The 12,102-nt window shown below is 36.7% G+C and overlaps 1 protein-coding gene, 1 long non-coding RNA gene and 1 pseudogene across 4 annotated transcripts in view; 1 reads left to right on the top strand and 2 right to left on the bottom strand.

The window, feature by feature from the left end:
* Positions 1-12,102, top strand: part of LOC137719638 (receptor-like protein EIX1) — a 49,848-nt gene that overhangs the window by 16,362 nt on the left and 21,384 nt on the right. The gene's annotated exons all lie outside the window — the stretch shown is intronic.
* The window catches only part of LOC137719532 (serine/threonine-protein kinase BSK7-like), a 51,991-nt pseudogene that overhangs the window by 11,202 nt on the left and 28,687 nt on the right, over positions 1-12,102 (bottom strand). The window lies entirely within an intron of this gene.
* Positions 2,950-4,397, bottom strand: LOC137719533 (uncharacterized). Its single transcript, XR_015964793.1, has 2 exons — positions 4,142-4,397; positions 2,950-3,520 (listed from the first exon to the last, which is right to left on the bottom strand). It is a non-coding gene; the product is annotated as an uncharacterized LOC137719533 (long non-coding RNA).

The following is a 12,102-nucleotide window of genomic DNA, read 5'->3' on the forward strand; positions in this document are numbered from 1 at the left end:
TTGAAATGGATGCAATGTTTTCTTTAGAATGGCTTATTCACCTTGATTCTTCAAAAGGGATCAGTGGACGTTGTAATATTAGAATGGATGTAATGATTTGATCAACTGAAATTTATGCCAGAAATTTTATTACAGAAGGACGGGCTGTTTGAGAAGTATCTTTATTGGAGATATGGTAACATTATCTTGACGTTGGACCATACATCTACTAGGACATCAACTTAAAACAGTTGCAGTGTGTCAAGTGTGCATGCAAGCTCAAATGCAAACCCAGACCAAGGTAAGCCATTTGTTGCCATGACTCTTTCCTTTGCAGCTCCAATTGCAGTAGAGCCTTTTAACAATCAATAATGAGCCCAAAAGTTGGATATTCCTCTCTAAATATATGCTTCTGTGACACCCAACTATAAAGATAAATACTTAGTTGTTCATAACCGTTCTCGGGTGCCCAGAGACAATTCCTGAGTGTCCATTGAATCACCTTTTCGTAAGGTAAACAACTAGATACAGTCAGGCTCATTCACAATCTGATAGATGTCCCCCACCTTAAGCTATTTGTCGCCCCAACATACTAGGGCATAGCGAGTTGGCTATAATAGTATGCTTACCCTTGAAGTTACACCCAAAGTTAGAATCCCTTTCTATAGTTTAGATTAGATTAGCATATTGCTCGAATAAAAAAAGCTAGATGTAGCCCCAAACTCAAGCATCATGATGGACATGAAAAGCATGATTCTGCTCTAAGCACTTGTCCAATAAATATTGATCTTTTTGAGCATAACATCCCACCAATTGAGTGCCTTGCTTTTAAAGGGTTTAACTTCATCCCATTGAGTGATTTAATTATCACTTTTGAAATTTGTGGTTTTGATAAAATTACTTTACACTAGGATTTCATTGTTGAATAAAAAAATAAAAAAAGTAGTTTTGTGGAAAGCAAATTTGGTGGTGCCTCAAAAGGTGTCATTTTATTAATCATATTATCTAGTGAAATTATTGTATAGGGAGCATAACCAATAGGGACCCTAAATGAGGTTTCATAACCCTATAGTCCCTAAATATAGGGACAAAGAGTTTTTCATGGGCCAAAAAAGAGGTCCTCAAATTATTCCAATATGTAAGGACTCTTCGGATATCTCAAAGAAATTATCAAATGCGAGGATCGTATGTAGAAACTCGTCGGATATCTAAAAGAAATTATCAAATGTGAAGACCGTATAAGGACTAAAAGAGTGAGCCCCAAGGGTGATTTTGAGTGGGAAGCAAACCTAACCCACTTGATAATGCTTCACATCAGCTTATCTCACCACCCAATTGATGCAGTCAGTATTGGGCCTCACACCACACTTGTAACATCTTTGAGGTCTGGGTTAGGTTCACCTGGCATTTTAGACCCAATTCGTTAACCTATCCAACTCACTTGTTAAAATTAACATTTAAGTGAATGTTTAAAGGGTTGAGTCGTTAATGAATAAACCCGTTAATCATTTGTTTTTTTTTGAACATCTCCAAATAAGATGTTAAATTTTGAACATAAAATTTAAATTTGACAGCGTATGTGGCATTTTGACATTTTTTAAAGTTTTTATTATCCACCCAATATGTCAAATTACATTATTATTTTATTATATTATAAAATAAATCATTAAATTAATAAAAACTTAATTGCAACATTAATTGCAAAAGGGGACCGTTTCCCTTATATATTAATCAAGGCGTGTTAAAAAGAAAAGAGGAGTCAACAATAACATTAAGGACGCTATTTCGCTGCTGAACATTTCAGCAGGAGGTCCTGCTTACACCCAATTCCGGGTGGACACATGTCCAAATTAATAAAAAATTAATTGCAATGATGATTAAACTAATAAAAAACATTAATAATTAATTTTGAAGCTGCTGTCAAATTTGACAGCAACTCTCTTGTTGCCAATCCTGTCATCACCACATAGGATTTGACATTTCGGTTGGAGAATATTAGTGTGGTTTTTTTTTTTATTGTTATAGTTTATGTGAACATTTTGACATTTCATTTGAAGATGCTCTTACAAGTCATTTTGGTCTACCCGCAAAACCCGTCAATCGAGATTGGTTGTGTAATTTCAGTAACAAAAACAACGATAGGCGCGGAGCAAAGGCCGTTGATGAAATATGTGGTCTACGAAGCGTTCAGGATTGAGCTGCCGGTGCCGTTGCAGTACGGAAAGGCAAACACGGATATCCTGATCGACAGCCACAACGGGGCGTCTAAGGTTAAAGAAGGGGAGTTGTTGTCCTGATTTTCGAGAGAGCCGATGAGTTTGTTCCTGATCGGTTTGTAGGCCAGGACGGGAGAACCTGTTGAAGTACGTGCTGTTGTCGAACGGTCCGGAAACGGAGAGTCCGACAGTCAAGGACAAGTAGTGTGCTGGTAAGGGCCTTGTCGTGTTGGTTTAGAGGCTTTTGGTGCTACCATTATTATGACATCACTGAAAAGAGCTAGCTTCTGAGTTTTTTGTTTTTTATTTTTATTTCAGGGGACTTGTAGATTTTCTTTTTGTTAGTGGATAATTGGTATACATTGCAATGCAATTTTTTTTTTTTTTTGTTTAAAAAAATTGTTAACGGGTGAATTGGATGATCTATTAGTATAAGGGATTGAGTTGAGTGATCTATTAGCTTAATGAATTGGGTTTGAGTGATCCGTCAATTTAACGGTTTGATTGAAACCGATGCAAACCTAATAAAAACAACCCGTTTATAGGTTTAGGGTTTGGACCTTGTACTGTTATTTGTAATAATTTTTTTTATTTTTTAAATTTTAATTTGTAAGACTTGGTACTTCTTCAATGAAAATGTTTTCTTTGGCATTACTAGCATATGAGCATACACAAAGTGTGTGAATAAATTTTTTATTTTTGTTTTTGAAATAGAAGGAAAGAGGAAGAGAAAGCAGAGAAAGCAGCTTGTTCGTTTTATTGGTCATGCAAGTAGAGTTACTAGGTTCAGATAGTCTAAGATACCTTGAACTACCAATTTTGTTTCTTCAATTCTTCCTATCATGAACTAGAAGATAAAATGTAAAGATCGTATTCTGACTGGAAATCTAACGCCAAACAAAATTTCGTACGAAGCTGCGTTTAGTAATTTATTTTAACAGGTCAGATAAAGAACATCCTATAGAAGGCCAAATTTCGATATCGGTATGAACATGAAAGCAACTCTTATCAAATCTCTACTTAGAATTTCCCATTACTGTCATAATAAGAACCTAACCTATGAATAACACTCAATTGTGGTTTGAAGTACTTGTGCTTAAAAGCAGAATCCCCCCTTTTCTTTGAATCTAATGATTCCTGCATTTGGTCAGTCCACATTTGGAACGAGAGCAGCAGTGGAACAAAATCATTGAGAAGGCTAAATATATATACAACAAATCTTATTAGATATTTCTCCATTAATTAAACAAAAATAGAACCTCACTGTCATTCCATCGTCTTTGTAGCCGATATTCTCTAGGATCACATGTATAGCAGTCAAATCCCTTCTTGAGCAGGTTCACCAAGTAGTGAAAGAGAAGACCAGGAGGTACCGTGTGGGATACCCATCAAAACAAAAGAAGGAACCTGCAGAGGTAAGCAAAAAGAAATAAAGGAAGTCCAGGATACAGCTACCAGCATCATGTTAAGCATCTATATATGATTAAACTACTACGACGGTGTAGATTTGAGTGCTTCTAATTGGCACCCAACAGGTACGGTATCACTGAAAACCCCTGTAGTTAACTACCCTTAATTTTGGGGCATGAGAGATTGATATTTTATAAAGTATCATTCACCATGAGAGGCACTAGACAAAAGTGTAGCTCTCTCAAGTCCTCACTAATAACAAATTATAGTCACGTCCCTTTCCCAAGTTTTCAAATATTTCTGCTTGGTACAAGGTTCAATATTAATACAAACAACGAATTGGTCGATAGTTAGATACGAGCTTACACAAATAGCTCAGATTGAACCCAGTGAAAAGAAGATAACACATGAATATATTGCTTACAAGACTGCCCCAAAATATAGATGTGTGAATATTTTAAACAGTCAAACTATGCTCCCCGGGTGAAGTTGGGAATATAATGCTTAATTAGAGAAACAGAGGGGAGAGAACTAACCTAAGTTTCTTTCGGAAGAGGAGTCAAAGGAGCACCTAATGATTTTGGATTTGGTCGCTCTCAGGGTTTAGATTGTAAACATCGTGAAGCCAAGTGTGCCAACTCAGTACCATCATCATTAGAAAGCTGTCCTTCCAAGCAAGAATCTGTCAGCATCTGAAGATTTCTATCTCGAATCAGGTCTAGGGCCTGATGCATAATGGTCAACCACCAGATGAATAAATTTACTTGTGTTTACATATCATAAGAAGGATAAATTCTCTGTCCATTCCAAGGGCCGAAAGGGCAGCACCTTGAAGATAAGATACAATGTGCCAAACAGGGGAAACTACTTGTGCTTGCATTGCATCGTTGAGAGCTTCCTGAGGCTTGTCACTCATGAGATAAGACAAACAACGCCGGGCAAAAATTGTTGGAGAAATCATTGTTTCAACATCAATGAACTGCAAGCGAAATAAAAATGTAAGCGATGATAACAAATACAGATAAAACAGCAATCAAGGATTTACTAAGTTTTTTTCCGGTTTTGTTCTTTTTATTGGTCATGCAAGTAGAGTTACTAGGTTTAGTTACTCTAAGGTACATTAAATTACCAATTCACTCTTTTAAAATTAATAAAATTGTAAAATTAGGAACGGGTTGTCACAGCATTGCCAAGATCTTGAAAGCAAATCTCGATAGGCCAAAACAAGGGTATCTAAAGGATGATTATTGCCAACAACTTGCAGCACCAAATGAACTATGACTGCAGAGTCTAATTCCACCAATAATTTATAATTAAAATGCAATGATGATGGCGTTCGAAAAAAAAATTGGTTTGTGCGAAATTACATTATGTTCATGATTTTATTTTGTGGTGGAAGACCAATTTGTTCATTTGATAATTTACTACCTTGAAATTTCTTGGTTTTCAACATTTGGTACATGAAATTTTTTTTCCTAGGGTCATACCTCAAGTCTTAATTTTGGGACAGTCTCATACATTTGTAAAGTTTTCCGTCAGAACCTTCAATAACTGATGACCTGGCGCTCAATTGGACAATGATTGGGTGCCACGTGTCAATATGTGCCACATGGCCATTAAAAAAATTAAAATTAAAAACTAGGGTAAGTTTTCAGTTTATTACTTTGAAGTTTTTTGGTTTTTCAATATTTCATACATTAAGTTTTTTTTTCATCCCAGTCTAGCACATAAAGTGATAATTCTTAGATAGTTTCATACATCCGGTAAGCTTTCTAATAAAATAGCAGTTAACTTGTGAAATGATGTCCAAGTGGACAATGACTATGCACCATGTGTCAATCTATGGCCCACGTGCATATTAAAAAATTAAAAATTAAAAATTAAAAACACCAAGTTCCTGGCGAGTTTAAAACTCAACCTGGGCAAACTCGGCCTTGCCGCCCGCAACATGTTGACGCAAAGATCGAAGCCGGGTGTCGAATTTGAAACAACAACACTAGGAGAGTCGCCTTCAATATGGAGGTAACTCGCTAGGAACTTCATAATTTCAACCCTTCATTTTATTTTAAATTTTAAAAATTTTAATATCCATGTGGGGCCTAAATTAACACGTGACGCCCAGTCATCGTCCATGTTGGCGCCACGTCACAGGTTAACTACTGTTTAACATAAAGCTTAATGAATGTATGAAACTGTCCAAGAATCATCACTTTAGGTACCAGATTGAGAAGAAAAAAACTTATGTATGAAATATTAAAAATCAAAAACTTCAAGGTAGTAAATTTAAATTTATCCTAGTTTTTATTTATTTTTAATTTTCTTAATTTTCAATTTTTTATGTCCACATGGCACCTAATCATTGTCCACGTGGGCACCACATCATCGGTTAACGGAGTTTCTAACGGAAAACTTAACGGATGTATGAGACTATACCAAAATTAAGACTTGAGGTGTGACTCTGGGATGAAAGAAACTTTATGTACCAAATGTTAAAAACCACGAATTTCAAGATAGTAAACTGAGATTAACCCAAGATATTATATATAGTGAAAATACGATACTTATGAGATGAGGATAAGGTTTTTGAGATGAAAATCATCTTGGGGAATTTTAATCCACACAAAGGGAAAAAAGAGTGTTGCCACATCAAAATATTACATAGTTTTATTATGAATATAAATAATTATATCAAGTCGCTCTTCAAACCATTTTCGATTTTGTGCAAAAAGATATTAGTCAAGGATTTAAAGAAAATCCCCCTTTTTGAGTTGCTTCACTTTGATCCTTAATGTATTTTCATCCCAAGTTTGTCAAAAAAAAAAAAAAATTGAGAACTGTTATTAGCACTCTAAAAATTCTATTTTGCATTTCTCACAAGTAGGGGTGCAACACGGGTTGGGTCAACCTGAATCTGCTCATGCCCAACTCGATTTCAAACCTAATAAAGAGGGTTAGAATGAAGTACAAACCCACTGAAACCCAACCCGACCTCAACCTGATTATTTATTGGGTTGTACGGGTAGGTTCGATTCCTTTTTGTTTGTTTTTTTGCCGAAACCCAACCGACCTCAACCCGATTATTTATTGGGTTGTAGGGGTGGGTTCGGTTCCTTTCTGTTTGGTTTTTAGCCGAAACTGAAAATCGAACCGAAGTTACTATTCGGTTTGATTTTTCTTTTCGGGTTGGTTTTTTTAATGTATATTTTCAATAAAGATAACACCGTTGCATGGCCACTTAGTACTACTGACACACCCCGACCAAAATCAAGGCATGCTAGCCGTCACGTGAGGGTGACGTAGCCATGTGTGCGGTGCGGAAATGATAATGATATAAAGAAATGTGAATAACTAAGAACCAAGCTAACCAATTTACACTAAGCAAATAAAAGTGCAATCCCGATATTTAAATGTGGTTACACAATAATCAGAGCATAGGTAGCCAAAGTGCAATCCAGTAGGATAAATGCTAATTATACAATACTAGAGGTGGTCCTACATTAGTGATAATCTGTCAAAATCGCCATCAATTCCTCGTAAGCCACCAATAAGCACTCCTACCTAAAACCTGGAATGGCGTAAAACAAAAAGTGTGAGTGGGCAAAAACAAAGCTTTTCAAAACCATTTCACTTATCAAAGTAATAACCCCTCGTTGTAAAACCTGTATAATTTCCTAGAAAATAGAATACATACGTATATCAAAATCATGCTCGGAATTGCAAAATCCACATATATGGCATGTAAAATATCTCAGCATAAAATATGTAAGCCAGGTGATATAAATTAATGCAAATGATGTGTCAGCCGGAGTCACTTAATATGACATGTACGACTGAATTTATAGCTCATCCATCTAGCCGGAGTTACCTAATATGACATGTATGGCTCAACCAATACCTCAACAAGTATGCCTGCACACGAGTCGGAACCACCTAAAATGGTTTGTACGACAGGACTGGGTGTAAATAAATACGCTCAAATGCTACGATCACGTGAAGACTATGCGAATGATCGCGGATCACCTACGAGTCGGAACCACCTATAGTGGTCTGTACGACAGGACTGTGCACCTAACTTGGATCCAAGGTGAGTGTATGGTGCGGGAGGTGAACATCACGTGGAAGACTATGCCCTGACCACGGGCGGGAGCACTAACATCGGGGTGCAAGTTTATGAGCTATAATACATCTCAACATAATCATGCAACTCACATCCATAATCTATAAACTCACCTGGCACTTACTAAATGCATATTCTAAGTATAAAATATTTGGCATGGCATTTCAAAACATAAGTCCATTTAAATGAGTTTCTGGGAAAAAATACCAAGCATATATATATACTGAAAACCAAAAGCCCACTCACTGATATGTGGCAGGATCGTAACCCTCGAGCTTCGCCTGACTGCGCTTGTCCTCTAGAAACGTCTCACCTATATGTGAAACAACTATTTTAACGTTATTTTAAGCACATAACCAAAACTAGGTAATAACTTCTCCTACGTTGCTCAATTTGGGTATTTGAAATACCATCGTGACCTACTCAACCCCACGAATATCCCCATATTCTTAGAATAATTTTCTAAGTTCCCACGTGCCCTCACGCACCAGTCAAGGCACAGCCACATGCGCCGCCCACGTGCCTGGCATACTGACGGATTCCCCAATGGCGTTAAGGAATATTCCGTTAAATAATAGCATATACCGTTAATTTTACCTGATGCCGTTAACATATTCTGTCAAAATTGAAGGAATATTCTCCTTCTTCTCCAATGGTTCGCCAGATTCCAACGCCGGCCACTGCTGCACTTGCCGGTTTCTGGAAAACTTAAAACTTGAATATCTTCGCCATTCCTCAACCAAATTTCATGAAATTTGTACCAAAAGGAAGTTGTAAACGAGTAGAACTAGTTCTTACCACTTTTACGTCCTAAACCCAAAGAAAAATGGCTGGAAAAATCCTTGAAAAACTGGCTATTCCTACAATCCCACAACCAAGCTCATTTCGACATCCAAACTTAACCAAAACTAGCCTAACATGCTAGAGAAGATGAATTCTTACCTTTTTAAGTCTTAAATCCAGCTAATATCTTCTCGATCACACAGAAGAAAATTCCACTCCTTGCCAGAGCTCGGGCGTCTCGAGTTCTACTAGTCTTTTCCTCAAACCAAGGGCATGGCTCGACTCCAAGGCTTGCAAGGAGTTCAAAAAAAACCTCTACTAGCTCGATTTGTGAGAGATGAAGTTCGTAGAGAGATTAGACGTACAAATTCTACGAACGAGGAAGACTCGAGAGAGGGAGAGAGAGAAGTCTATACGTGTGTGTGCGCATGTGTGTGTCTGGATTGGGTATCCATATAAAATCCTTAAGCCCTAATTAGGCTACCAATTGTAGGCTAAGATTCATCCAAAACAATCCCAAGCTTCAATTGGGTTCAAAGAAGTAGGAAATGAAAATAATAGTCCATTTTCTTAGCCCAATAATACATTCACAACCCAACGCTCAAGGGTAAAATAGTCATTCCACGCTATCGAGGATAAAATATATTATATTTTGGGACGGGTTGTCACAACTACGGTCTAGCAATATTCATTTTCACTTGTAAGTGAGAAGTTTTAGGTTTGATTATCGCTAAAGGCGAATTTGAACCATATTATTGTTAGTCCTTTGTGAGACTTAGCCCACTCCTTCATCCCTTAGTGTAGATAATATCGTTTGTTCAAATAAAACAGAAAAAACACCGTTGCATGGTACACTATATCACTAATGTATGCATTGTTGAAGCTTCAAAAGAAGGCCGAATCCTTATTTATTCCATTACCAAAAATAAGGTAAGATGCATATATTCCAGTACTAAAAATGATAAAACAATTATCAAAAAATTATACCAATAATTGTATCAAGCTAAGCTTACATTACATGGATAACCAAACAAAACAACCGGGCAAAAGCCTTATTCAAACATAAGGCACCGACCTCAAATAATTATAACGCAAAAACTAAATTCTAATAATTATATGCAATGGGAAATTAACATAGAATCCATTTCATACCGTTTATTAGTTAAGCAATTGGCTCCTGCCAAAATCCATTTCATCTTAAGCACTGGGCAATAAAAAACAATAACAAATCCTTAGGTTAATTGCATATGTACAGAGTGTAATGTATTAGTTAGTAAGGGTTTGTTAAGTATCATAATACTCGTTTAAATGGGTTTATAATTCGGTTGAGTTTGGTTTAGTTCGGTTTCCGAACTTTTGAAACTGAAACTAAGCCAATATAATCTAGTTCGGTTTATTTCAGTTTTGGTTCGGTGTTCAGTTCTATTTTTTTTCGGTTTCAATTTTTCGAACCAATCTCTATTGGGTTGGATTGATGCTTTGCTCGTCCATGTCAACCTAAACCCAATTCAATTTCTACTCAAATCGCTCATACCCATATTATTGGTCCCACTTCATATTATATAAGCTAGATACAAGTTTGGAATGACTATACTTGAAGTTTGTTGTTTGCTTTTTATTTGAACAATGTGCAATAGTATTGCTTTTTGTTAAAATATTAATATTATCTTGTCATTTAATTTCAACTTTGCATGGTTGAAACTTTAAAATGCGTATTTGCTATTTGGTTTATTTTTTTAATAGATTATGATGTGTAAAATTGAATTTTAAATAGTTCTTCGTTATTTGGTTCAAAATTTGAGATCTATTTTATAAAATAATAGGGTTAAAAAGATTGAATATGATAAAAGGATAATACTTGGGTGACTGTTCGGTACCTCATCAAACCAAACATTCTCCTTCTCCCTCATCGAACCTGACGCACCCACAACCCCTCTCTTCTCCCGTGATCCCAATCCCTAATTCCTGCGACCCACCAATCCCTTTCTTCTACAGCGACTGTGATCGTCGTCCTCCGTTATGGACGATGGCGATGATTGCGACCTATCATCATCAATTCGGACGGTCCCTCTCACCATTTGATCGATGATGTTTGTGCCTTGTGGTGACGAGCAAGATCCTGAAGCCACAATTTCTGCCATTAATTAATTTGGATCTCCATAGTGGTAACAATCAGTGCGTGAAGAAGAACCTCAAGGAAGAGCATGAATCTCTTTTTTATAAAAGTAAATCGTATGAGTTCAGTTAGATGGGTGATAGCTTTTTGTGAAAGAATTTGCAATGGTTTTGCTGGTCTGGAACTGTCAGTACCCAAGTACTATCCTTGATAAATTTAGGCAAACCCGAATTGACTTGAGTAAGCCCGAACCCAATTTAAACCCGAAACCGAATAAACAACAACAATGGAAGAAGAGGCAAAGCCAGCCGTGTCCACAGCCACCCAAGTCCTCCCATCCCCTCTGAGCTCCGCCGAAGTTCTCCCTGTATAGCCTCCGCCGTTTTCTCTTCCTACCTCTTGAAAATGATGCCCTTTTCTCCAACTCATCCACTCTCTAAAAGGTTCGCGCCGTCCTCATTTTCTCGAGGTACAGTTAAAAACCCATCTCCCAAGTTTTGCATCTTTATGTGAATTTCTTGTGAATTTTGAAGATTTTTGTGATCTGGGACCGCGTTTTCTTTCTATTCAATTGTGAATTTGGGTTTGTTTGGATTCACAATTTGAACGTCTTTAACATTTCTAAATATTTCATTTTCTATAAAAAGATTAGATAAATGTATAATCTTTGTAATTCCGCTGCCTTGTACTTGCATTTTAGTCTTTATTAATGTGTTAAGTGATCGTTACGTAATCTGTATGCCATGGGTAGAATTTAGAAGTTGATTTGGTCCTTTTGAGACTGCAGAGGATAGGCCTATGGGAGTTAACTTGGTTTGTAGATTGTTCATCTATCAACCTTGTCATTGTAATCATTCTCAATCAATTTCTTTAAATCCTGCTGTTGTGCGCTGCTTCGTTTGTTTGCTACATTAAATGAAGTATGGATGGAGTAACTTTTTGTTTTTTGTCATCTTGAAGGTTCTCCGGACCCCTGACTTTCGAACGTGCAAATCATCCGAAGAAATTCAAGATCGTCAGCTCATCAGGATTTTGTTTTCATCTTTTCACGCAATGACATATATTTATCCCTTGAGTTTAATATGATAAAGCTGAGCTGATTTGTTAATCTTAAAATAGTGGTTTATTAATATGGTACTTATGATTACATCCGACCTTCATTCACGTGCTAACTTGGTTTATTAATCTATCATGTGAATAATTATATTGAGTTTCACTCGTGAAACTCAGTTTGTGATAGTTTTATTGTTGGCCACCCAATCCTAGAATATTGTTAGTAGCATTCAGATGGCCTTCTGCTTCCTTTACGAGGAGATATCTGTCTTACTCATCTTCTTATGTTGACGCATGGTTCTGTCCTGAGTTTCTTGAGCTCCATGTATGCCTTCACTCCAGATATGGATCCCTTTAGACAATTTTGAGTTCAAGGCTTTTTATGACGGAGCCAATTGCATGAGATGTTGTTTGTTACTTGTGATTTG

The sequence above is a fragment of the Pyrus communis genome, chromosome 1 (assembly GCF_041283825.1).
Source record: "Pyrus communis isolate YQ-2024b chromosome 1, ASM4128382v1, whole genome shotgun sequence".
In the NCBI taxonomy this organism is placed as follows: domain Eukaryota; kingdom Viridiplantae; phylum Streptophyta; class Magnoliopsida; order Rosales; family Rosaceae; genus Pyrus; species Pyrus communis.